The sequence below is a fragment of the Tyto alba genome, unplaced genomic scaffold (genome assembly GCF_018691265.1).
Source record: "Tyto alba isolate M040663 unplaced genomic scaffold, T.alba_DEE_v4.0 Super-Scaffold_15, whole genome shotgun sequence".
NCBI lineage: Eukaryota > Metazoa > Chordata > Aves > Strigiformes > Tytonidae > Tyto > Tyto alba.
The window spans coordinates 10,313,552-10,340,336 of record NW_024881277.1 but is presented as its reverse complement, the minus strand read 5'-3'; the positions used below and the strand labels follow the sequence as shown (position 1 = coordinate 10,340,336).

Sequence of the window (26,785 nt, the reverse complement as noted above, 5' to 3'; positions counted from 1 at the left end):
AGCTCTGGATGAGATGCCCACATTACCTCAGATGAATTCCTGCCCTGCATAGGGGAAACAAATCCTTTCCTTGTCCTGCTTTGTGTGTCATTTTTTTTGTTTTCGGACAGGGAAAGTACATTTTCCAGATATGGACACTGACGGCTTTTGCAGGCAACCACACTCTGCTAGGCTAAACCATGCTGTAACCAGTCTCTTTCTGGTGTTGGGACAGGTACATTGGTGATTACTTCAGTTGACTTCAGAGAATATTCCCCAGGGGTGGCCCTGCTGCCTTTCGGGAGCTGTCAGCCCTCGAGCCCTAGGGATCTCTCGAGGGACAGCAGCGGTGTAGAGAAAGTGGTGCCTTGGGCTGGGCCGGGCTCTGGGGGCAGGAGGAGCTGATGGCAAGCGGGAAGCACTGGAGAGAGACAGCTCTGCCCGGGAGCAGCATCTCTGTGGAGCACGGCAGGGCTGAGGGTGACAAGGGGAGAGGAGAGAAGTGAGAGGGATGTAAGACAGTGTGGAGTGGGAGTATGCTGAGAGTTCACTGGGGGACAAATCATCACAGCTCCTAACACGGTAAGTCTCTGGCTGCAGGTGGGAACTGGTAGAGTCTCTGGGAGGGTACTGGTAGAGTCTCTGGCACATGCCAGGGCTGATGCTCTCTGGAGCAGTGATTATCTGCCGAACGGTCGGGGGGATGGGGCATGTCATCTCCCTTTTCCTGGGCACGGCTGCAGGAGCGTGAAGCTGGGTGTGCATCCAGGGGCACCCCGGGCTGTCCTTCATCACAATCACCCCTGGTAGGGCAGGGTCATTGTGCTGCTAAGGGGGTGAGGCGTGGGTCAGGGCTGCCCACAGCTCCTGCTGACAGCCTGGACAGCTCTGGAGGGGAATCTTGTAAGACAGAAAAAAAGGGAGGCTTCAGCTGCAAGGGAAGGAGCCTGTGCTTTCAATTTGCTACTCTGGGTTGGCTGGGTGAGCAGTGAGAGATGGGAATGACTCTCACTGGTTTGGAGAAGGGACTGACAATGCAGATCTGTTTCACTGAGAGGTGAATGAGTCTGGGAGCATCAGAGCAATCCCCCATGGCTTAGAGATCACCAGCATCACCAGCAGCAGGCCTGTCAGGTTTTCTCTCACATATATACCTGAAATTTGAAGAGCAGAGAAGGTCCTGGGCAGTTCCCTGCCCAGGAGGTGTCTTCAGGGCAGAGATGAGCACGCAGCAGCTGGGATGGGGTCTGTGAATGCAGAAGATGGGAACCGAGAAACCAGGCAGCCAGCAGGCACAGCTCCAGGCAGCAGAGACGTGGGCAGGGAGTGAGATTTTTAACAGAAATCCTTTTTCAGGGGATATACTGGCACCTTTGGCCATGCCCTGCAGCGCAGATCCCTTCCACTGATGTTGGAAAATGGGTGAAGAATAAAAGAGTTGTTTAGGGTCGCATAAGACCTTAAGCAATCAGCCAAACACCTGCAACACGTTGCCTGTTGCACAGAGGTCCTTCAGCTAGGCAACTGTGATAAACACCTCGTGGGGAATGCTTAAATGGAGAGGCTTTGTGTGTAAATTGGGAGACTCCTAATGAGAAGCCCTTGTCCTTGGAGATTAAGATGCTCTGAAAAAGAATGAACTAGCTGAAGCTAGGTTGGAGATAACAAAGGGCAGACATAAACCAAAGAAAGGCCAATTAAAAATTGTAGAAAAAGTCCAAGAAAGGCTCATCTCCAAACACCACCAGAGACTGCTAGAGTCCACCAATGACCCCCATGGAAGCCCCTCGGGGACACAAACTGCATTCCTAATAGCTATGTATATAAGATCATGAGTTTTAAGAAATTTGATGAATACGTATGTAACAGAGGGATATAAGCTTTGGCTACTGTAATGTTCGGTGGACATGTCAGGTGGAATGATTCCCTCATGTCCCCAACCACATAAATAATGCCTGCTCGTTAATGCTAAACCCAGCATGAAGGAGTTTTCATTCCCGATTTCTGTGACACTGACATCTCTCCCCTTCTCTCTCCCACCCAGCAGAGCCTCTGCCCTCACAGCCATGGAGTCCAGCCCACCAGCAGCCTTCTCACCCCCCTGAGCGCCAAGAAGAGGTGAAGGGCATCTCTCCTGCCCCGTGCCCGTGCAGCACAGGGGCTGAGGGTGACTGCCCTGCGGTGTCACTGGCTGGGAGGTGGCAGGCAGAGCTGGGACAGGGGAAGGCTGTCCCGAGTGCCTGGCTGTCTCTCTGCTGGCCTCTCCCAGCTGGGCCATTCCGGCGCGTCTGCTTGTCTCTCCTCGCGCCTGTGCCGCTGTTGCTGCGGCTGTCAGGCACTCTGGGGGTGGGATGTTCAGCTGAAGGGTCAGCACAGAGCTCGTGTGTCCTCCCACACAGATGCGTCCATGGGAACCCGGTGTCCCAGCTCTCCTTGAAGCTGTGGGGCTCTGGGCCGTGCAGCCCGTGCGGGTGGGGACTGAGCTGACTTCAGGAGATGCCACCATGAGGACACTTGGTGACTCCTTGGGGTGTCCTCCCAAGCTGGTTGCTGCCCTGCAGATGGCATATCTCTCCCCCAGCATTTCTGTGTAAAACCCATTGGAGAAGTCCTGAGATGCTACAAGCAGGATTATGTTGATTTGTTGGAAAAATGAACTCTGTGTCCTTGTCAAGGAGTGGAGTGCTGAGACCTTGTGAAGGTGACCAGTGGCAGGGTGAAATACTTAGTGATCTGCCGTGGATCCCTCTGCTCTCAGCGGGGTCTGATTGCTTCTCTGGGTACCTCAGGAGTGCAATCCCCCTCCATTTCAAGGGGCAGAGACAGGTCAGCCAGCAACAAGTCAAATGGACAGACCAGCTTGCCTGCCCCTGTGCTAAGCCACAGCAAATCCTTTTGCCTCCCACGAGTTGTGGCTGCTCAGCCTGAGCACAGCAGAGATGCTCAGCGTTTCTGCCTTCAGAGAAGATTCCCTAAAGGAGATGGGGCTGAGGTGGGCGTGGTAGGGTATTAGGGAAGAGCTTTCTGAAAGAAAAAACACCAACAAAAGCCTGAAACTCCTTGATGCAGTCAAGTTTGCTTGGGATTGGGGGTGGAGATGTTGTCAAGCCCTTTGATGATGAGAGGGAATTCACCTGAGAAAATCTATCAGACCTGGTCCCTACGTGCCCCCTGCTCCCAGGCAGAGACTGGCCAAGAGCATGTCCAACACATCTGGGAGCCCACGGGCCCTGTTCTTCACAGCACCCACAGCCTGCACAAACCAGAGCAACAGCCAGGGAGCTGCACAAAGGTCCTGCCAAGCAGGAAAAAGGGAGGGGACCTGAGGTGGGGTCATGAATGTGTGAGAGATGTCTTTGGTTTTACCCAGAGAAATCTGTCCTCACTTGTCATTGTCATTTCCCTCTAGTACAGGACCCCAGGTTCATAGGGAGACCATGTCCAACAGCAGCTCCATCACTGAGTTCCTGCTCCTGGCATTTGCAGACAGACGGGAGCTGCAGCTCCTGCATTTCTGGCTTTTCCTGGGCATCTACCTGGCTGCCCTCCTGGGCAACGGCCTCATCATCACCGCCATCGCCTGCGACCACCACCTCCACACCCCCATGTACTTCTTCCTCCTCATCCTCTCCCTCCTCGACCTGGGATACATCTCCACCACTCTCCCCAAAGCCATGGCCAATTTGCTCCAGGACACGAGGGTCATCTCCTTCTTGGCACGTGCTGCCCAGGTCTTTCTCTTTGTATTTTTCCTTGGAGCAGAATATTCCCTTCTCACCATCATGGCCTATGACCGCTATGTTGCCATCTGCCAACCCCTGCACTACGGGACCCTCCTTGGCAGCAGAGCTTGTGTCCACATGGCAGCAGCTGCCTGGGGCAGTGGATTCCTCAATGCTCTGCTGCACACTGCCAACACTTTTTCTCTACCACTCTGCCACGACAATGTGGTGGACCAGTTCTTCTGTGAAGTTCCCCAGATCCTCAAGCTCTCCTGCTCTGAATCAGGCTATCTCAGGGAATTTGGACTCCTTGTGTTTACTGCATTTTTATTCTTTGCTTGTTTTGTTTTCATTGTGCTGTCCTATGTGCAGATCTTCAGGGTCGTGCTGAGGATCCCCTCTGAGCAGGGACGGCACAAAGCCTTCTCCACGTGCCTCCCTCACCTGGCCGTGGTCTCCCTGTTCATCAGCACTTCATTTTTTGCCTACCTGAAGCCCTTCTCTTTCTCTTCCCCATCCCTGGATCTGGCGATGGCTGTTCTGTACTCAGTGGTACCTCCAACATTGAACCCCTTCATCTACAGTATGAGGAACAGGGACCTCAAGGATGCGGTGAAGGAATTGATCCAATGCACCTTGTTCCACCAGCAGTAACCTGCCTCACCTTCTCTGCAGAGTACCCAGAGCTTGGCTTAGGCCAAGCCTCTGGTTCATTTTTTTCCTGTGATAATTGTCGTAAGAGGTAACTGCTTGGCTTCATTCCACTTCTCTAGAGGCTTCATCTGTTGTGTCTGAACCTTTCACAAATGCCTTGAACACTCTACCAGATCCGGCCTCCCTGAGAGCATCTCAGCAATAAAAAGGGTCTCCTGCGTGCCGTGCCTGAATGCTGGGCTATCCTAACAAAGCTGCTGCCAAGAATAAGCCCAAGGAATTAGAATTTTAAAAATGTTTTTTCTCATTCTTTTCTCCCTGCACTCTGGGTGATAAGCTTGTGGCAACTTTTGTTGTAACAACAAAAATTCCTCACGGGTTGAGATAAGAAGACTTTAATAATTGAAACAAGATGTAGTAATAATAATAATATTAGTAATAATAATAGAAATAATTGCAATAACTGTAATGAAAAGGAAGATAACAAAAAGAGAGAGGAATAAAACCAAAGAAGACAAGGGGTGCCCAGTGCAATTGCTCTGTACCCACTGATCCATGCCCAGCTGGTCCCCCCAAGCAGTGATCCACATCTCACGGCCAGCCAAACATCTTCCTCCCTCTTGTTTATATACAGGGCCTGATGTCATGTGGTATCAAATAGCACTTTAGCTAGTTCAGGTCAGCTGTCCTGGTCATGCACTCTCTCAGATTGTTGTGCCCCCCTTCACTGGCAGCATGGGAAACTGAACAATCCTTGACTTAGGATAAGCCCTGCTCAACAACAACTAAAACATCCCTGTGTTCTCAACATTGTTCTCATCCTAAACCCAAAGCACAGCACTGCACCAGCTGCTAGGAAGAAAATTAACTCTGTCCCAGCTGAAATCAGGACTTTGCAGATTGCCTTTCTTGGTAAGCCTGGCTCCTTGTAACCCTTTTTGTCAAATAGGCAAGTTCTTATGGGCCCCACTGCCCTCTGCATCTGACATGCACACCAGCTGGTTGGGTCATTTGGCCTCTGTGACCAGATGCCGTGGATCATGCTCATTATCCAGGCTGTTTGCAAGCATCATATTCATTCCTCTTGTTCTTTGCAGTCACGTGAACTAGGATCGGAAATGTCAGGCTGTGCTCTGCCTGTTGTGACAAACTGTTCAGCCATCGTCATGGTCTGCCTTCAACCAAAAAGACTTTTCAGTGTGCACAACATTCTTGTCGGGGTGGCTTCTGCATCTGTACCTTTGCTGCCTGCTGGCAGGACTTTGCTGCAAATCTTAGAAAGCAGCAAATGCTGATTTTTGTCACTCCTATCCCTGAACTTGACCTTATTGTTGCCCAATAAGGTGTTGGAACTGACCATCTGAGGCGCATAGATTTAGGTCAACCTCACTGCTCATTGTTTTCCTGTGAAGTTCAGTGTGACTGGGGATGAGCTCGTTCATCGTTACAGTGGTGCTTTCCACCTTCGTCATCACTTCCATTAAATGAGCACTTCTTTTTCTTACTCATACTGCCATACACCCAGTCAAGTTATTGTCTTCTCAGAGGAAGCATCTGCACACATGCCTTAAATGCTGATGTGCTGGAGCTTCAGTGCACAGGGACCTTGAGATACTTGGGGCTTTGGCCAGCAGGAACCTCAAGTTGTACAAGGAGAAGGGGCAAAGTGGGACTGGACCAGCAGAGGAGTGAGTCTGAGGAGAAGGCCCTGGGCACTGTGAGTGATGCCATATGTACCGCTGGTAAAGGCTCACCATGAATAGAGCCAGCTCCTGCATACGGAGCTGCACTGTAGCATGACCATCGAGACACGGGGAGTTACCATCCCCCTCGACTCAGCACTGGTGTGGCCACACCTGTAACATTCTCTGGGGCTTTCCATTCTGAGGAGCAGGAAGGAATGGGAGAGTGCCCAGAGGATGTCTGCAAAGGTGGGTTTAGAGGGCATTAAGCACATGAAGTGTGTGGAGTGCCTGAGGGACCTGCGATTCCTTGTCCTGATGGTGTGGAAGGTCGTGCGGGAGTAAAAGAGTAGCTCGAAATTAGGAGTTTTGGGTGTTTTCAGAGAATTTGGACATTTTCTTTGTAGTGGGAAACCACCTGAGAAAGGAAAAGAATCACAAAGTACAGCTTGGGAGGTTGAGACTGGACAGGAGGAGAAAAAAATGTCCCTTGAAGGGTAGTGCAGTGGTACCAGAGGTCACCCAGAGCCCAGATCAGTGCAGTGCTTTGTGTTCCAAGGAACAGGCAGGGAGGAAGGAGAGATCTCAGGAAAGGCAGGGAGATGCCATAGGTTGGGTGTCCACAGCCTGGGGGTCTCTGTCCCCTTGGCTATGGCAGTTGTCTCTGCTACCAAGGCCTGAAAGGAGACATGATAATCACATGGAACTGGGGCCTCGTGGCTTCCTTGCAGCCCCCCAGGGAGGCTGGGAGCTGTGGTACCACTGTCCTCCACTCAGCATTGCCCACCCCACCCCACAGTGCCCCAGGAAGAGCCCTGAGCCAGTGTGAGGGACGGGATCCCCATTCTCAGGGCTGACCACTTGGCATGATAAAATATATCAAGTTTTACTCAGCATCAGCTCCCCTTGCACAGTGCCTTTGCCTACCTGTACTTACAGCCTCCAATTTTCTTCTCTAACTAATCCATGGGGACACCTGGTCTGTAATGGGCCTCAGAGGGGCCAATTAACACTCCAAGACACTTTGGCTTTTGCTTCTGACTTTAACCCCTTCAGAGGTTGGTTCAGCTCCTCTCAGTATCTGAGGTTCAAGCACCAAATACACCATAAGGCTCATTAAATACGAGAAAACATGAGGGAGACTCATTTGTTCCATAATATATTTCAGGACTTTCAGGCTTGTACAGGTAATTGGAGAGGCTTCAGGAGTCTACTTAAAGTGGAAGATTTTAATGACAACTTCATAAATATACTTTTTTTTTTTTTTTTTTTTTTTTCGTTTTGAAGTGGGTTTTAATTCTTTTTTAATTTTACAGAAGTGATAGCAGCTTTCTCCAATTCAGAGGGTCTTCTAAGGAGGACAGGAAATGTAACAACAGCAGTCTCCTCATGGTCCCCCACTGTATGGGCAACTTTCCTCCCCACCTCCCCAGCCCCACCATTTCCCTCAGGGGCTACCTGGGACTTGCATTCTTCTACATCAGACTTCCTCACTGATGTTCACAGCTGAATGTTACAGCTCCTTTGCACCAATTCCCACCTGATTAACCCTGAGACTTGACTGTAAATAGTCACAGGAATCTTATTAATTTTGAAGAAACGGAAGTAAAACATGATGCAAATTATTAAAAAAAAAAAAAAAAATCAACATTGAAGTCCACAACTGTATGTCAAGTCCAAGCCTCCTCTAAGGTCTACCTTCCTCAAGCGATGACCATAAAATAAATACGCTAGACAAATAGATAGGAAATTATAAATATACACACAATTAGCAAGCTGGCTAAAAAGAGAGTTTGGCAGTTTAAATCAACTTTTCCACCTTCTTGGCCAAATTTCTAGCCCAGAGCCTTGTCACCAACTCATGCCTCTAGTGATCTCCCTGCCCATCTTCCTGTGCCTCCTTAGCCCATGCCCACCTCTAGCAAATGAAGTTGGGGTGTTGTGGGCAACATTTTACAGTCAACTGAAAAATCATTTGTCAATGTTCAAAGCATTTCTGAGGTATAGCTGAGAAAGAAATGAACTTGTGTTACATCATGTGGTTGTTAACATCATTATATTTAACAAAACCCATCCTCGAAGACAGGCTGTTCTAAAAGCTCCCCTGCAACTGGACAGAAATTAAGATGCAAGAATAAACTAATTATAGTTTCTGCACTCTAACAAGCTCCCAGGGGAAAGTTACTGAGCTGTGGGAGGAATAAAGAGTCTTTGGGGTTTAGTGGGGCATGCTGAGGGGTTTGGGTGAGGAAGCTCCCTCAGGAGATTGACGTGGGCCTCTCTGGGGGCTGATTAGAGCAGAAGAACAGAGGCAAGTGACTTCAGGGTGACAAGAAAGGAGACAGAGACATCCTGTGTCATGTAGCCCCTTGGATGTGCCCTGCCAAGGGGCTCAGTGCTAATTCCCAGCCCATTTGAGTGGTGATGCCTTTGGTCATCAGCAGCTGAGGTTTTCCCCCGGTCACTCTGAGGACAAATACACGCCGAGTGCCACATCCTTGCCCCTCAGGCCTGGCTCTGTCCTGCTCACCCTAAACCTTTGCCTATACCCTAACACCTAACCCTGAAAGGTGAGCTCTCATCCTTATCCCTGCCCTGATCACTGAAGCTGAAACCCTCACCAGATGCCTGAAATCTAAGCCCTACCTACCTCCCTAATCCTTTCCCTCAACACCCCTCATCTTCAACCAAGTCCTTCCCTGGGCTGGCCTAACCCTGGGCAACAGCCCTGGGTGGGGTGCAGCTCAGCAGAAAAGGCCCTGGGGTTCATGGTGGACAACAAGCTTCACATGAGTCAGCGGAGACGGCTGGCAACCCAGAAGGCCAACAGCATCCTGGCTGTCTGAAGAGGAGCATGGCCAGGAGATGAGGGAGAGGGATTCTCTCCTTCCATTCAGTGCTTGCTAGACCACATGCCCAGTACTGCACTGAGTTTGGGGCCTCCTGCCCCCAGTACAGGAAGGACACTGATCAACTGGAGCAAGCTCAGTGAAGAGGCACCAATACTGTCAAGCATGTGTAGACGTGCAGGGGGCTGGAGAGCTTCCCACCTGAGGAAAGGCTGAGGGAACACTCTCCAGTATGGAGACGAGAAGGCTTTGGGAAACCTTGTAGGAGCATTTCAGTACCTGTCAGGCAGTTAAGAAAATAGATCCAGGCTCTTCATTGTGGTGGATGGTGGGAAAAGGAGAGGCAAGGGACAAAAGTGGAAAGAACGTTCAGGCAGGAGATGAGGACCATGAGGTCATAACCATGAGGTCACTTACACACTGGAAGAGGTTATCTTGAGAGGCTCTGAAACCCAGACCCTTGGAGGTTTCCAAGCCTCCTTTCCCCCTACATATGGTCTCTCAACATTGAAAAAACGCTCTGGCTCAGGCAAGAATGAAGCAAAAGCCTATGGCACCAGCACAAGCTCTTCCTCCCCTGGGCCTTCTCTTCCCTGTGAGAGGGGTCTGCCACTAACCCCACACTTCTTTCACCCTCAGCTTTTGCAGCTGAATGTGCCTGGCCTTCTCACTTGACTTTGCAACCATTACCTTTGTTTTCAAGGCCCAACACATATCTTGTCATGCCCACTGTAAGCTGGCACCCACCCCGCACCTGGAGCCCACCTGGCCACAGGGGCAGGGAGAGGCCAGGCCCGCTCTGCTTGCACTGGGCACAGCTTTTTGCTGGGAACGTCCCCAAGGAGCTCTCCTCACGTGTGTCAGGCTGTGGCCTGGCCCAGGTGGCACAGGGACAAGGGCTGATGGGGCAGGGCTGAAATAGCTCAGCTGGGAGAGCATTAGACTGAAGATCTAAAGGTTCCTGGTTCAACCCCAGGTTTCAGCAATGTTTTTCTCCCTTAGGGTCTTGCAGAGCCCGTCTGCCTTTGTCCATCCTGCCCTGGCCCTCCTTGCTCCTTCCCCTCTTGCCAGAGCACTGCCCGTGCGCTGTAGCTGCACATCTACAGGTTAGAAGGATCCTTCCTCTTGCGCCACAAGCCCCCAGCCTTCCCCTGGGCAGGACTCTCCACTCAGTGTGTCTTTGGGGTGTTCTCCAGCTGGGTCTCCTTCCCTGCTCCACAGGGATCGGGATCTCTCCACTCAGGGGTCTCTGCAAAGACTCTGTCTCTCTCCTCATGGTCATTCTCACTGGTGCACAGACTGCTCCCCTCCTCACACACATCCTTCACCTCAACCTCAGTTCCCAGACCAGGGCACACTGCCCACAGGGAGGCCACCATCTCCCCAGTCCCTGGGAGAGGCACTTCTTGCAGCTGAGCAGCACAATTGTCCCATGTTTACCACCACGAAGACACCACCCCTGCGTGTGGTCAGGCTCTCAGCCTTGGAGTTAACAGCTGCCCGTGCTCAGCCACCCTGCCACAGAGACCCCAGCCAGGGCTGTCCCAGGGCACTGCTTTGCTGTCAGGACAGGCCTCAGCGATGGATGACTGGGGAGGTCCCTGAGCCCACCCCATACCCGCAGCCCCAGGGAGATGGAAGCCTGCTGTCCACCTCACCTCCTGGGATGCTGGTGGGAGGAGTGGTGCAGGGCAAGGCCCAGTGACTGGAGGAGGGGTTATAGGATTTCTGCCCCTGTGTGCCCCCCCCCCCACACACCCTGGGGTGCCATCAGAGCCTGGGGGCACCTCACCCCATGGAGGGAATTTCCCTCACCTTGTTGCATTGCTCCTGCTGTGGAGTTGGGGACAGACGTGGCAGAGAGGGGTGTTGTCCTGGAGGGCAGAGGAGGCTCAGGGGTTTTCTCTTCTCCATCGACCTAGCTCAGAATGGGCCAGAGCATGGGAGAAGAGCCTGCAGCAAGAGCCTCCTCCTGCCCCATTTCCCTGCAGAGACGGTAAAGGGGCAGCACTCTGCAGTGCAGCCCTAGGGCAGGATCAGGCCCCAGTGGAGAGCCAGTCCTGACTTCCCCCATCTCAGGAGGCTTCAGGTGCTGTTTTCTGCAGAGGGTCCCAGGGCACCTGGGGGACAACGGCACTGTGATTGGCACAGACACATCATGGGAGGAGAGTGTCTCTCTTGCTGGCAGGTCTCAGGGGGCTGTAGCTCAGTGGCTGAGCAGCTGCTTTGCATGGGGGAGATCCTGGGTTCCATCCCCTGCACCTCCAGGGGTGCTGCTGCCCTGACTCCCCAGCCACAGGCAGGTGTGGGCTGGAGTTTAGGCTCTGGTCATCTCCAGGCCCTGTGGGCTTGTCCTGCCCAGCCAGGGTTTGGCTTTGAGGGCAGGAGGGCGGTGGCAGGGCTGGGTGTGCTGCCTCAGGGAGGGCACAGATTTCAGCAGCACGCTCGGAATCGTTTCTGGCTGCACTGAGGGATGTGCTGTGAGAGTGCTGGTCCAGCGCATGTGTCCTTTGGGACCAGGGCCACACTGCCCTGGTGGCTTGCCAGGGGCAAGGCTCTAAGATTGTCCTTTCTCCAGGGGGAGATCCCAAACCACATGGGAAGCACTCCTCTGTGCCAGCAGGTAGGGGTGTCTGAGCTGGATGAGCCTGGACAGGGCTGTGGGACTCCCAGCCGGAGGAATGACATTTCCTACCCTGACCCTGTCTCCAGGTGTTTCTCCTTCCACCGGCACCACTGGCTGGAGCAGAGCCCCAGTTCAGGGAACGAGGAGCTGCTGAGGTCAGGCACAGCTCGGCAGAGGTGAGACTGGTGGGGCCGGTGCCCACCTCTTATTCATGGGGTGTCTGGTGTCTCCGTGCACCCTGTGCTGGTGGGATCGGGGAGTCACAAGCCTGTCCACACACATGCCCAGGCAGCGAGGGCCAGGACATGGTGCCTTGGCTGCTCCCCCAGCAAAAAACTGGCAACCAAAACGGGGGGAGAGACACGGACTTTCACCACAGGGTGCCCATCCCTTGGGAACAGGGAGCCCAAACTCAGAGAAATAAGGCTGCTCTCCCATGGACTTTCCACATCCGAGCTCTTCCCAGCGTGGGGCAGCGGTGCTGAGGGTTGGGGTCTCACTGCAACCCCCCTCAGGTAGATCCTCAGGAGCTGCAGGAGCAGCCACAGATCTGGGGCACAGTGGCAATCCTGCTTTGCTGCAGAGAAGGGACCCAGCTGGCAGGGCCAGCCTGTTAGGTCCCAAAATGCATGAAACAGGTTCTTTCTGCTCAGGGGTGCTGTCCCCTCAAGCACACCCATGCCTGGGGCTTATTTCCTCAAGGAGGAAGAGGCAAACCTCTACCAGGTGCCAGATTATGAGAGAAATATTACACCTGTGGGAGGGCAGAGCTGGTGGGGCAGTCACACCGGATAGGCACTGGGTTCTTCTCCCCAGTTTCCACATGGGGCACCTTGAGTGTGCAGATCAGTGTCCATACTGCCCAGAGGCCCCCACCATCCCATGTTCAGAAAATAACACTCTCCTCTTCATCTTCACTTTTATAAACTTATTTCTCTGAGATGCAGGTCTGGAGCTTATCCCAGTGGGAGTTCTCCAGGCTGTGTTTGCAATGCCCATGGATGTCACGCATCATTGTGGGGATCTTGCCCTGGGAACGCTGCTCTCCCATGAGGGCTGCCAGCAGGAAGGCTCTCAGGAGTGGGGCAGAGGGATGTGTGAACCTCGGCTCCCCCCAGGTGCCCCCAGGGTCAGCCCAGGGGTGGAGGAGCTCCCAGCAGGGAATGGGGCAACACTGCTATAGGAGAAGATGTTGGCAACGTCTGCCTCCTCTCCACTTCTGCTCCAGGGCCAGATCCTACTGTTTGCAGCACTATGGAGCTGCAGCTACTCCCCACAGGCAATCCTGCCACAGACACCCAACGCACCTTCCAGCCTGCAGCAGAGAAGCCCATTGGGGAATAGCCGGTGGAGTGCGGAGACCCACCAGCGGGAGCAGGGAGGGCAGTTGGGCAGTTTGGGTGCCAGGTCCTGCCCAGGTGCCAAACTCTTCTCCCAGCCTGGCTTCTGCACAAAGTTTCTGTGCCGTGGGTGCTGGGGCAGGTGAAACCCCAGCTGAGGGAGAGGGACCCTGGCTCAGCTCCCAGCAGCACCTGTTTTAGTGGAGGGACACAAAATCTCCACTGCCATGGAAAAGTGCCCACATGAGCATCCTCCCAGATGGGCCCTTCTCCAGGCCAGGGGCTGGACCATGGCTTTTGGCTGCTGCACGCGTCTTGTGGGGAAGCTTTCTCCATCCCCCTGGCCCTCTAACAGCACTGAGGGAACGGTGCCCTCATCCTCGGTGCTCCCAGCCCTCCTGTACCTGCCCACAAGTACTGCCCCGCACACAACCCAAACTGACATCCCTGGCAAGGCAGCAGGGGAGCAGGGGTGGGAGCTGGAGGGGAGCAGGAGGAGGGTTTCCCAGGGCTGCCCCGGGTCTGAAAGGCAGGAGGAACAGCCCATGGAGACTGAGGTCCTGGCAGAGCATGAGGAGAGAGAATCCCAGCCACGTGTTTCCCAGGAGGTGGCTCTGCACCCTGTGCCAGGGCAGTGGGGAGCAGAGCTGCCTCCCAAGCATTGTGGGAGGTAATCCACGGGCCATGATCCCACCTGGGGCTTGCTGGGGTGTTCAGGGCCCTGCGGTCACCTTAGGGCTCGCTTCTGTGAGACAAAAGCCCAGGGCTCACCCTGACATGGCAGCTCTGTCATGGCCTCTGCATGGTGGGATCAGTGTGGCCCAGGCAGGGCCTGGGGGAAAGAGCAGCTGGAACCCTTGGGGGAGAAAATGGGTGCTCCCACTGGGGTGCATCCCAGGACCTATCAGAGAGCCATTTTGTCTAGAAACTGCCTGTGGGCAGCAGGATGGAGATGTCTCTGTCACCAAGATTATTCCCCAGGGACCATGGCCTCACGCAGCCCCACAGTCTGACCTTGAGCCTGCTGTCCCTGAGACGTGTCCCTTCCCTGCCACCGTGTCTCTGTTCTCTGCTCCCCCTGAGCAGCCTCAGGGAGATGTCCTGACACCTGGCAGGGAAGCATCAGCTCTGGGTCAAAGCCCCCAGAAGCTTTTAATAAGCAAATATAAGAATGCACAGCATAAAAATGGGAATAAAAACGGAGGAATCTCCCGGCGGTTTCTGATGCCCATGACTCAAGGGAGACAGTCCCCTGGTGCTCCTGGCTCTCCCAGCTGCACAGACCTCTCCTCCCTCCTGGCTGCACCCAGCTGTGCAGCAGGGATGGGCTCTCCTGGCCTGGGGCTCAGGGACTGCTGTGCATCAAGCTTCGGTGTCACAGCCTTTGCGTCCTCACAGGGAAGTGCCACAGGCACCTCTTCAGCATCATCATAGCCCATGCTCCCTGGGGACGGGGACGAGGTGTCTCCTTCAGCTCCAGGGACCTCGACACTTCTCCAGGAGCGCAGGCTGCCCCCTGCAAGCAGCAAGGCCGGACGTTTCAGTTCACACCATGGGGTCTGTACACCACCACCCTCCCTGATTCTCATCACATTCAGCTCCTTCTCCCACCCCCGGGCCTTTCAAGGAAAACTCCCATGCCAGGTTCCCCCTTCCCTGCTGGTTTGGGTGTCAGTAGGGTAGTGACTTGAGGGGCACCAGGGATGGAACCCTAGGAACAGGCAGCGCTCTCTTTCCCTCTCACCTCCAGGTGCAGCTCTGGGCCCTGCTCCCTCCTCTGGCATCCTGGGCATTTCCCACTCTCCCTGCCCAGGCACAGCATCCTCCCTGTCATCAGGAACCTCCCTGGCATCATCGTAGCCATCTTCTGGGTCACCTCCGGGCAGGACAAGGACGTCTGAAAGGAGAGGGGAGCTGGTGACAGTGAGAAGATCCGTCCTGCAGAGCAGAGGATGGGAGGATGTGCAGGGACACAGGGCGGAGACACTGGGCTTGGCAGCACCACAAGAGATGCCCGTGTCCTCCTCATCTCCAATGGTGACACTCAAGGACAACTCTGTCCACCCCATGTCTGCAGGGAGATCAACCCCTTCCTGCCTCCATTACCTGGTGCTGATCCCAGACCTTTCTTCTCCTCGCTGACCCCAGGGTGGGGCTGCAGCTGGGTCAGGGACTCCTCTGAATAGGAGCCTGGAGAGATGCACAGCGGGTGTTATGGAGCAAGCCCCACTGACGTGGTTCACGGTCAGCGCTGCTGGGGAAGGGGGACCCACAGAGCTGGGGGTATGTGGGGAGGAGGGCTGGGAATTCACCCTGCTCCCCCAGGACAAACCCTGTCTCAAAGGAGCTCCCAGAGCTGGACCAGGACAGCCCCTTCCCTCGCTCCTCGGGTGTCTCATGGGGTGCAGGGGCAGGAAGAGAGGGGCTGTCCAGCTGGGACAGTCAAAGCTGACTGGGAGAAAGCTTCTCTCCTGGGCCCAGGACCTGGATGCTCTCCCCACAGCCCCCACAGCCCCAGTGCCACAGGGACCACAGGCTGGGGAGCTTCAGGGGGTCAGCTCTCGGTTGGTGCCAGAAGAAAGGGTCCTGCAGATGTGTTTCCAGGGAAGACCCACACCCACCTGAGCGATCAAACCTGGCTCGTTTCTCCCACGCTGGGCTGTACCCGATCTCCTCGTACACAGCCTCGGGGAAGGGCTCCTGGGCTCTGCTGGAGCCTGGGGACAGAGGCAGGGCTGGCACAGGGACAGGCAGAGGGGCAAAGGGACCCCACTGTGCTTCCCCAAAAACAGTTCCTTGGGCCACCTCAGGACAGGTCTAACAACACAGCCCCACTGTGCTGTCCAGGCACAGCTGCCACATCCCCAGTGAGGGCAACATCGATGTGAAGATCATCTGGGGCAGCGTCACCCTCACATCATTGCTTTGGAGACAGCGCTCATGCCCCTCTGGCCTGTGCGCCATGTCCCCCTTGTCTCACCCTGGATCTGTTACCACCTTTCCTCTCCACCTGGAGCTTTCCCCTACCTGCCCCATGGGTCTATAGTAGGGCCCCTGTCCTGCCAGGGGGTGGGCAGGGTTGGGCAGAGGGACAGCCTGAAGGCCTGACACCACGGTGATGGACCCTGTTGCCCCACACTCCTCCTGGCATCTCTCTTTCCCCAAAGCCCCCTCCAGCACTACCGAGAGCACTGCCAGCCTTCGCCATCCCCACTCTGCCATTTCTCTCCTCGCCCCATGGCTATCTCACCCCACCTCAGCGCTCTCTCCACCCCTTGTTGCTGGTGCCCCACGGCCAGTCACTCAATGGGGCAGCACATGTGACAGGTAGCAGCACACAGTCTCACCCTCCCGCTCTGCCTGTTCCCCTCGCTGATACCCCCCGCCGCACCCCACAGCCCTGGCAGGAGGTATCTCCCCCCGGCACCTCTGGGCAAGCACCCACCTCTGCGCCCAGCCCCGGCGCTCAGCACTTGTCCAGCCAGGAGGGCCAGGAGCAGGCAGACAAGGGTCCCCAGGATGATGCACATGATGACAGGCACTGAGACTCTCCTGCTGCTGCTCTGACGGCCTTGGGTGGGATCTGCATGGGAGAGAACTTGGAAGGGGCAGCACCAGTGCTGGCCCCATCAAGCAAAGCAGAAGCAGGTGGAGGGCCCCAGGGGTGAGTGACAGGGAAGCTTCCACCCTCCTGGGTAAATTACAGCTCTCCCCAAACCCCTGCCACCACTCCAGTATCTCCTCCAGGCAGTTTCACACCCCAGCAAGGAGCCCCTTCCATCCAGCTGTGGGTCACAGCCTGGCCCCGGGGGTACCCAGCCTGGGGGGAGGACAAGTTACCTGCTCGGGGTGGGGGTGTTGTCGTCCTGGGTGTAGCTGCAGAGGAGGAAAAGGAGAGCTGGGCTGAGAGAGTGGGTGTGTGGGTATCAGGAAACCTCCTCCCCAACACACCGTGTGTGTGTGTGTGTGTGTGTCTCTAGATGTCCCTGACACATCCCACCCAAATTGCCCCTCCTGTAGTGCCAGAAAGGGAGGCCGGGGCAGAGCCCAGCACCTCTGCTCTGGGAGGCAGGCAGGATGGCAGAGGCAGCCCAGGGGATAGCCCTGGGGCTGCAGGGCCCCATGGGCAGTGGCCAGAGCACGGCCAGTTACACCGAGGCTGCTCCCTGCCTGGCACCGGGCTCCTGCACTCCACAGGAATGTTCTTTCTCTCGGAAGGTCGGGGGCCATGCCAGGACCGCGTGGACAAAAGGCCTTCCCTAGTTCCCTGCTAATACCCGAGCAAGGGCTCCCAGCCCTGCCACTAACCTGAGCAGCGCACGGCAGCATCTTCCTTGTGCCGGCAAGCCCCGCTGTCCCCGGGCCGAGCCCAGCAGTCCTGTAGGGACGGCTCCGTCCCCCGGCACTCTACCTGCTCCAGCCAGATGGGGCCCGTCCCCATCCCAAACGCAGCCTCATGCAGGGCAGACACCGCGGGGCCACAGCCCAGCTGCCTGCACGCCACCTCGGCATCCTGCATGTCCCACGAGTCGTCGCACACCGTCCCCCAGGAGCCACGGTGCCAGACCTCCACTCTGCCCGAGCACCCATCCTTGCCTCCCACGGCACGAATCTTCTCCCTGGCTGGAGAAGGGAAAGACCTCCCATGGCACCGGGAGAGCAGGCAGAGCCCTGCCAGACACAGAGGGGACCTCCCTACCTGTGCAGCTCGTGGAGTTGGAGCACGGCGCCAGCGAGGTTGGAGGCATTTCTGGCTGTCCCCCTGAAGAAGGAAACACTGTGGTGAAGGGGCTGGTTTGGGGGATCATGCAGAAGAGAGCGGGACTGATCTCTGCTCGGGCCTCCCTGCACCATCTGGGGCACAGCAGCAACTGAACCCCAGTCATCCATGGGACACGTGCAGGACTGTGGGGGGACCCTGATTGCTCAGCCCCAGAAGGTCCCTGGCTCACAGAGCAGCAGTAGCTTGTCTATGGAGGGGAGGCTCTTCTGAAAACCATCTGGTCTCTTCTGAGACCTCACCTGGAGATGCCTCTTCTTCCCCAGGCACTGCTGGCAACCTGGGTGGCAACTGATGCTGGACATGTGTGTGGCCGCGGTCACGTTTGTGCCACTGGCAGCGGAAGGGTCTGGCATGGAAAGTAAAAGCCCCTCCAAGCTCTTTCTCTGTGTTTGGCCATGCCCCGTGGGGAGCAGGAGCTGGGGTGACACTGGTGCCCGGGTGGCTCAGAGTTACCATTGCAGGTGATGTGGATCTCCTCTTCCAGGTATTCACATGACTGTGGGTTCCAGGGTGTGGAGGGACACTGCCAGAAAGAGCTGTTTCTCTCCCCACACTCCACGCGATCCAGCCAGGCAGGGCCAGACACCCTGCCAGAGGGCAGGCGTGTTTCCAGGGATCCTCCGTCCCCGCAGCCCAGCTCCTTGCACGCCAGTGTCACCGTGTTGTCAGTGATGGAGTTAGAGCAAATGCTCCCCCATGTCCCGTTGTAGAAAACCTGCAGGCGCCCGGAGCAGCCGTCGCTGTTCTCCAGCCTCAGGGCCACGAACTCTGGGAAGAAAAGGCCCCAAAGCGGGAACAGGCTGGTCTGGGGCTGTGGGAGCCAGGACACCTCTACACCCCCCCAGGCCCTCAGCTGGGCAGGGGCAAGGCCACCACATCCCCCTTGCACCCAGGGGCAGAGAGAAGTCCCGGATTTACAGCCAGCCCTGCCCTTCCCGCGAACCCTCTGAGACAGCTGAGCTCCCCAGGGACCCACCGTGGGACTGAGGGTGTCCGTGCACGGGTGGGACTCGGGCAGGAGCTCAGAGGCAACCAGGGGCAGCCTTGGCCATGGCCGGCTCTCCCCACGTTCTGCCCTCCCCGGGACCAGGCTCCCACCACAGCTCCTGAGGTGGCACAGACCTGAGCAGACGACTCCCGCATCCTCTTTGTGCCCGCAGTCGTGCTGCCCCCAGGGCCCAGCCGGGCAGTCCCAGAGAGCAGCTTCAGCCCCGGAGCAGTTCACACCATCCAGCCAGATCTGCCCGGAGCCTTCCCCGAAGCGAGTGGAGCTGGCTACCTCCACTGCCTCTCCGCAGCCCAGCTGGTGGCAAACGACGGCGGCATCAGACAGGTCCCAGCCGTCGTCGCAGACAGTCCCCCAGATGCCCTGGGAGTAGATCTCCACTCTCCCCGCGCAGCGCCCGGCCCCGTTCACCAGCCGGACCCGCCGGCTCCCTGCAGCGGGTGGAAACCCCAGTCGCTGTCAGGGCCTGCCTGCCTGCGCAGCACCGTCACCTGGGCGCCTGGGCAGTGCCACTCACCCCAGCAAATGACTCCCACGTCCTCCGCAAGCCCTGCCGCCAGCGCACTGCTGGGCAGGGAGGTGTTGCAGAGGGTCAGCTTGGCCTCGTGCCCTGCGCACCGGACCCCTCGCAGCCCCACGGGGCCCGTCCCTCGCTCAGGCTTTGGGGGGTTGTAGGCTGTCCCTGCCTCTCCGCACTGCAGCTGCCGGCACACCATGCTGGCCTCCTGCACGTCCCACTGCTCATCCAGGACTCTGCCCCACGCCCCATCCTGGAAGATCTCCACTCGTCCGTCGCACCGGCTCCCTCCGCCCACCAGCCGCAGGGATCCAAAGCCAGCTGGGCCTGGGGAGAGCAGAAATGCCACGGCCATCGGCGGCACCGGGAGCATGGCACCCTGCAGGGAGCAGGGCAAGGGGGGATTTTCAACCAAACGGGACAAGGTGGAGCCTTGTGCTGACGAGAAGTGAGGGCAAAGCCTGGGCCCTCTCTGCAGCTCACAGCCAGGTCAGCTGCTGCTGGGGGCACCAGCTCCTGCCTGGGTGGGGGGATGAGGCTCTGCAGGGCTCTCTGTGGGGACGGGATGCGGTCGGCTGCAGCCAGAGGGATGGAGCAGAGCCCTGCAGCCCTGTCCTGGGCTCGCTGCACAGTACAAGGACAGAGGAGCCTGGGCCTGGCGGTGGTGCTGGGGCCTAAGCCACTGCCCTGGGGGCAGATGCCTGCCTCCGTTCAGTCCTCAGCTCTCCCAAAGTCGAGCGGTCAGTCTGAGCAGGGAAAGCCCTCCAGACAGTTCCTGGGGAAGCCAGGGTTTCCCCAAGGAGAAATTCAGCCTGATACGGCCATGGAACCCCTACTTTTAGTGGCTATGTTGCACACAAGTGACAAATGGAGTTTATGCAGCATTTTTCCAGCACTAACCTGAGCAAAGGACAGCAGCAGCGTTCCCTTGGGAGCACGGCGAGGCGCCCAAGGTGGTCACTGGGCACTGCTGCAGGAGAGCTTCAGTCCCGTCACAGTGGAATGAGTCTCTCCAGACAGGGCCAGTTTCTCTCCCAAAATATTCTCCTCCAGGAATGGACTCAGCAAACCCGCAGTTGAGTTGACGACAGAGAACGTGGGCATCCGAGAGGTCCCAGCGGGAGGCACAGAGGGTCCCCCAGGTTCCCAGCACCTGGACCTCAACCCTCCCCGCACACACTGTGCTGCCGTTCACCAGTCTGATCCCTGTGTACTCTGGGGACAGATGTGGAGAAAAGAGAGTGGATTGGTGCTCCTGTACCCTCAGTAGCTGGTGGAGGGGCCAGAGGGACCACATGTCTTTGTTCTCCTTCTGCAGTATTGTCATGCTGCAAACAAACCCATCAACCCTTCCTGTCCTCACACCCGGCCCAGCACAGTCCCTGCTCTGTTCCCCAACCCCTACCACAGCCCCGGTGTTCAACAGCCCACCCTGAGTCCTTACCTGTGCAGTTCACAACAGCGCTGTTTGCGTGGGTGCAGGGCTTGTCCCGGGGGGGCCCTCTGGGGCAGGAGGTGAGGAGGGATTCATTCCCCACACACCGCAGCTCTCCATCCCACATGGGACCCACCCCTTCTCCAACGTGACTTCCTCCAGTGACAGGCAGGGCTACGCCGCACTGCAACTCCCTGCAGAGCACATCAGCAGCCTTGGGACCAAAGTGGGAATCACAGACACTTTTCCACAGGTCCCCGTCACGGATCTCCACACGTCCTGAGCAGCGGTTCTTCCCTTCCACCAGACGGAAAAATCCTGGAAATAAATCAACTGGGACTTCCCAGATCTTGGTGGCATTCCCATGCCCACATCCCAGACCATCTCCATGCAAACTGTGACAAAAATCGCTCACTGCACATCTCAGAAGAAGCTATTTAAGGAGTGATGGTGTCACAAAGGCATCCATGTCAAGTTACACACTTTCTCTCCACCATCACAGCACTCAGGGGTGTGTGTCTATTGCAGACCCACAGCAGAGTCTGCAAACCACGTTGGCACCGTTGGGACCAAAGTGTGAGTCACACAGGTCCTCATCATGGATCACTATACGTCCTCAGGAGGACCGGTGCCCTTAGAGCAGCCGGACAGATTCTGGACCAACCAATGACCCCTGAGAGTTCCCACAGCCATCTGGCAATACCATGACTACATGCCAGCTGATCTCCAAGGTGGCCACAGGCAAAAAAACCCTACGACATCCCCAGCTGCTCTCAGGGGGTGCTGGTGGCACAAACACATCAGCCAAGGGACCTGTGTCTGCTAAGGGGGACAACCGCAAAGTAGCTCCCCGTCTCACGCCCTTCCACAGGACGGTGGGTGGCCACAGGAGTCACTTCTGGTGCCTCTGGCATGGGGACAGCTGGCCCTGAGCACTGCCAGACAGCTCCTGGGTGAACAGGAGGAGAAAGATGGCAATCAACAGACCATGCAGGGCAGGGATGGAGGGTTCATCTGCACCAGCTCAGGGACCAGGCACGGTAAGGCACCCCTGGGCAGGCTCCCACTGGCTTTCCCCAGGGACTGGGGACACCAGTAATGACAGTCCCAGCTCAGCAGTGTGACTGGCCACACTGGGCAATGCTCCGATGCCTGACTGTTGCTCCCTGAGGGCACAGCCAGGTTCCTTCCACAATCTGAGCCCCAGAGGTATGGAATAGGTTGTCATCTTACCTGAACACACCACTCCAGCATCATCAAAATGACCACAGTCATGTTCACCCATTCCTCCATGTGTGCAGTCAGACAGGGCAGATTCGGTGCCATTACAGCCAACATCATCCATCCAAATGGGGCCAGATCCTGGCCCAAAGTGTCCGTATTGAGGAGCTTCAACAGCAGACCCACAGCCCAGCTGTTTACAAACCACTGCTGCATTCTTCATGCTCCAGTAGTGACCACACACAGTCCCCCACTTGCCCTGTTGTTTCACCTCCACTCTCCCAGCACAGCGCCTGCCGCCGTCTGCCAGCCTCACCTCCACAGCACCTTCAAACACTGACACAGGACCAGTAAGGACAGCGCTCAGCACCAGCACTGCGGGTCTGGGGAAGCCCTGTGCAGGTGGAGTCAGAGGCACCAGGGTGGGAGCCCACTCCCCTCCAGGCTGTCCCCAGGGCAGTTCAGGAGTCCCGTCTCTCCTCATGGGCTGTGCAAGACTGGGGGTGCCCAGCTCCAGCCCTGCTGGGTCATTTGTGGCACCACACACTCTGACACTTCCATCCACTCCAACAGCCCCTCGCCCCTGACCTGTGCCCACCCAGGGCTCCTGCTCCTCCCCAGACAGCACCCTGAAAAGGGACCTGTCCCCACCAGGGATCCCCCAGGCTCACATGGCTACTCCTCCCCAGAGCCCCCAGCTCCCCTGGACCACAGCCTGCCCTGGGCCTCTCCCAACTCACCCTCCTCCCTCAGGACTTTCCGTGTCCCCTGTGGAGCAGAATGATGGTCCCAGTGAGGCCTCCCAACCCATGCTCCCTCCTTGTCCTTGGGCATCAGCCCAGACCTGACCTTGTCTGGGATCCCCGCAGGAAGCTTACCCCTTTGCGAGCCTCTGGGAACAGATACCCCAGTTCCCTTGTCTCCACAAGCACAACCCACCCCCGGTCAGGCCGGGGATCACCCTGACTCCGGGACAAGAGTGAAGAGCCCACACCCCTTCCTGGGTACCCCGGAGGCTGGCTGTTCCTCTGGGATGACAGAACAAAGAGCCACCAGTTAAGGCACCACCAGCTCACAGGGAACAGAGCTGGCAGATCCAGGGCCCCAGGGATGGTGCCCAAGGATGGCAAATCCACACGCGGGTACCAACGGCCAGAAACGTGGGAGCCCTGGAAGCAGAAAAGCCCTTCTGCCACGCAGAGAAGCACAGGCTCAGTGAACCTGTTCACTTTCTACCCCTTGTCACATAGACACACGGGAAGAAGCCCCATTTCCAGAGGGATCCCTGTGCTGCTCCTTGGACCCAGGGCTTTGTGGCAGGGTAGCAGGCGTTTCCCCCTGCACAACTGCACCCAGAGGAGCAGCTACAGTAACTAAGGGGACAGAGGGACTCTGTCCCCATCCTGAACCTTTCGGCAGCCGTGCACCAAATGCAGGAGGATGGAACAGAAGCGAGACATTGGCTTCTGCATCTTTTCCTGCGTAACTGCAGACTGCAGGAGACAACATCACCCCTCCTGTTCTCATACCAAGGCCAGCACTGTCCCTGCCCTCCTCCCCTGCCCCCGGCACAGCCCAGGTGTTCAACAGCCCACCCTGAGTCCTTACCTGTGCAGTTCACAGCAGCGCTGTTTGCTTGGGTGCAGGGCTGGTCCCGGGGGGACCCCCTGGGGCAGGAGGCGAGGAGGGATTCATTCCCCACACACCGCAGCTCTCCATCCCACATGGGACTCACCCCTTCTCCAACGTTACTTCCTCCAGTGACAGGCAGGGCTGCGCCGCACTGCAACTCCCTGCAGAGCACGTCAGCAGCCTTGGCACCAAAGTGGGAATCACAGACACTTTTCCACAGGTCCCCATCACGGATCTCCACACGTCCTGAGCAGCGGCTCTTCCCTTCCACTAGCCGGAAAAATTCTGGAAAAAAATCTAATCAACTGGGAGTTCCCAGAGCCCTCTGGCATTCACATACTCACATCCCACACCACCTCTAAGCAAGATGTGACCAAATCACCCACTGCATATCCCAGTAATAGCTTTAAGTTTCCTTGTAATATTTCTTTGAAAGGACAGATTGCGTAGAAGGTAGGTCCTTGAAAGGAGCTGTTATTGTTAACAATAGGCCTATGAAGATAGTAGTTGCTTAATTGCATATATTTTGAGGATAGTGGTTGCTTAATTGGATAGCCTTGCACTTATCTACTGACCATCCAAGGTCAGCTTTGATTAAGTAGGATACGTGGTGAATGCCCAAAGATAATAACAAGAAGAAGAGTTACAAAAAGACAAGAATGGCCTGATTTTGTCATGTGTGAACTTAATGAAAACAAAGATGAGTATCAATATAGACAATTTTAAGAAAAGGACAAGGTAAAGAAAATGAGCAAGGAGGAAGTAACAGCCACCGACATACTGAAACGACCACAAGGATGCACTACCACGCCTGTGTAAAGGACATTATAATATTAAAAGGAGAACCAGGGAAGGCTTATACTTATGTATATACTCACCATAAAGATAATGAATATGTATGACCTTTTCCTATATTAACAGGATACTAACAAGTTCAGGGGGTCGGTGCTAGGTGGAATTATGCCTCACTGGCCTGGCACCAGTAAAGGAATGCTTCTTTCAGAAAAAATAAACCTTGGTCTCTGAGAGTTTCTTTACAGACTGACTTTTACATTAACGACAGAGGAAGCTGTTGGGAAAGTGTTGGTGTCAGAAACACATCCAGGCCAAGTTACACACCTTCTCTCCACCATCACAGAACTCAGGTGTGTGTGTCTATTGCAGACCCACAGCAGACTCTGCAAACCACGTTGGCACCGTTGGGACCAAAGTGTGAGTCACACACCGCTGTCCAAAAGGCCTCCTCATGGATCACTATACGTCCTCAGGAGGATCTGTGCCCTTAGAGCAGATGGACAGATTCGGGACCAACCAATGATCCCTGAGAGTTCCCACAGCCCTTTGGCAATACCCTGACTACATGCCAGCTGGTCTCCAAGGTGGCCTCCAGGAAAAATCCCTACGACATCCCCCAGCTACTCTCAGGGGGTGCTGGTGGCACAAACACATCAGCCAAGGGACCTGTGTCTGCTGGGGGGGACAACCTAAAAGTATCTCCCCATCTCACGCCCTTCCCCAGGACGGTGGATGGCCACAGGAGTCACTTCTGGTGCCTCTGGCATGGGGGCAGCTGGCCCGCAGCACCGCCAGACAGCTCCTGGGTGAACAGGAGGAGAAAGATGGGAATCAATAGACAATGCAGGGCAGGGATGGAGGGTTCATCTGTGCCAGCTCAGGGACCAGGCACGGTAAGGCACCCCTGGGCAGGTTCCCACTGGGCTTTCCCCAGGGACTGGGCACTCCAGTAATGACAGTCCCAGCTCGGCAGTGTGACTGGCCACATTGAGCAATGCTCTGGTGCCTGATTTACGTTCCTTTAGGGCACATCCAGGTTCCTTCCACAACCCCAGCCCCAGAGGTATGGAATAGGTTGTCCCCTTACCTGAACACACCACTCCAGCATCAAGGATATGATCACAGTTATGTTCACCCCATCCTCCGTGTGTGCAGTCAGACAGGGCAGATTCGGTGCCATTACAGCCAACATCATCCATCCAAATGGGGCCAGATCCTCGCCCAAAGTGTCCGTACTGAGGAGCTCCAACAGCAGACCCACAGCCCAGCTGCTTACAAACCACTGCTGCATCCTTCATGCTCCAGTAGTGACCACACACGGTCCCCCACTTGCCCTGTTGTTTCACCTCCACTCTCCCAGCACAGCGCCTGCCGCCGTCCACCAGCCTCACCTCCACAGCACCTTCAAACACTGACACAGGACCAGTCAGGACAGTGCTCAGCACCAGCACCGCGGGTCTCGGGGAAGCCCTGTGCAGGTGGAGTCCGAGGCACCAGGGTGGGAGCCCACTCCCCTCCAGGCTGTCCCCAGGGCAGTTCAGGGATCCCTTCTATCCTCATGGGCTGTGCAAGGCTAGGGGTGCCCAGCTCTGGCCCTGCTGGGTCATTTGTGGCACCACACACTTTGGCACTTCCACCACAACAACCCCTCGTCCCTATCCTGTGCTCACCCAGGGCACCTGCTCCTCCCCAGACAGCACCCTGAAAAGGGACCTGTCCCCACCAGGGCTCCCCCAGGATCACACGGCTACTCCTCCCCAGAGCCCCCAGCTCCCCTGGACCACAGCCTGCCCTGGGCCTCTCCCAACTCACCCTCCTCCCTCAGGACTTTCTGTGTCCCCTGTGGAGCAACATGATGGTCCCAGTGAGGCCTCCCAACCCATGCCCCCTCCTTGTCCTTGGGCATCAGCCCAGACCTGACCTTGTCTGGGATCCCCCCAGGAAGGTCACCCCTTTACGAGCCTCTGGGAACAGATTCCCCAGTTCCCTTGTCTCCACAAGCACAACCCACCCCCGGTCAGGCCCGGGATCACTCTGACTCCGGGACAAGAGTGAAGAGCCCACACCCCTTCCCGGGTACCCCGGAGGCTGGCTGTGCCTCTGGGATGACAGAACAAAGAGCCACCAGTTAAGGCACCACCAGCTCACAGGGAACAGAGCTGGCAGATCCAGGGCCCCAGGGACGGTGCCCAAGGATGGCAAATCCACACGCGGGTACCAACGGCCAGAAACGTGGGAGCCCTGGAAGCAGAAAAGCCCTTCTGCCACGCAGAGAAGCACAGGCTCAGTGAACCTGTTCACTTTCTACCCCTTGTCACATAGACACATGGGAAGAAGCCCCATTTCCAGAGGGATCCCTGTGCTGCTCCTTAGACCCAGGGCTTTGTGGCAGGGCAGCAGGCATTTCCCCCTGCACAACTGCACCCAGAGGAGCAGCTACAGTAACTAAGGGGACAGAGGGACTCTGTCCCCATCCTGAACCTTTCGGCATCCGTGCACCAAATGCAGGAGGATGGAACAGAAGCGAGACATTGGCTTCTGCAT

At 56.5% G+C, this 26,785-nt stretch overlaps 1 protein-coding gene and 1 non-coding gene across 2 annotated transcripts in view; one reads left to right on the top strand and one right to left on the bottom strand.

The window, feature by feature from the left end:
- The window catches only part of LOC122153118 (olfactory receptor 14A16-like), a 524,294-nt gene that overhangs the window by 393,948 nt on the left and 103,561 nt on the right, over positions 1–26,785 (bottom strand). The window lies entirely within an intron of this gene.
- Positions 9,799–9,871, top strand: TRNAF-GAA. Its single transcript has one exon. It is a non-coding gene; the product is annotated as a tRNA-Phe (tRNA).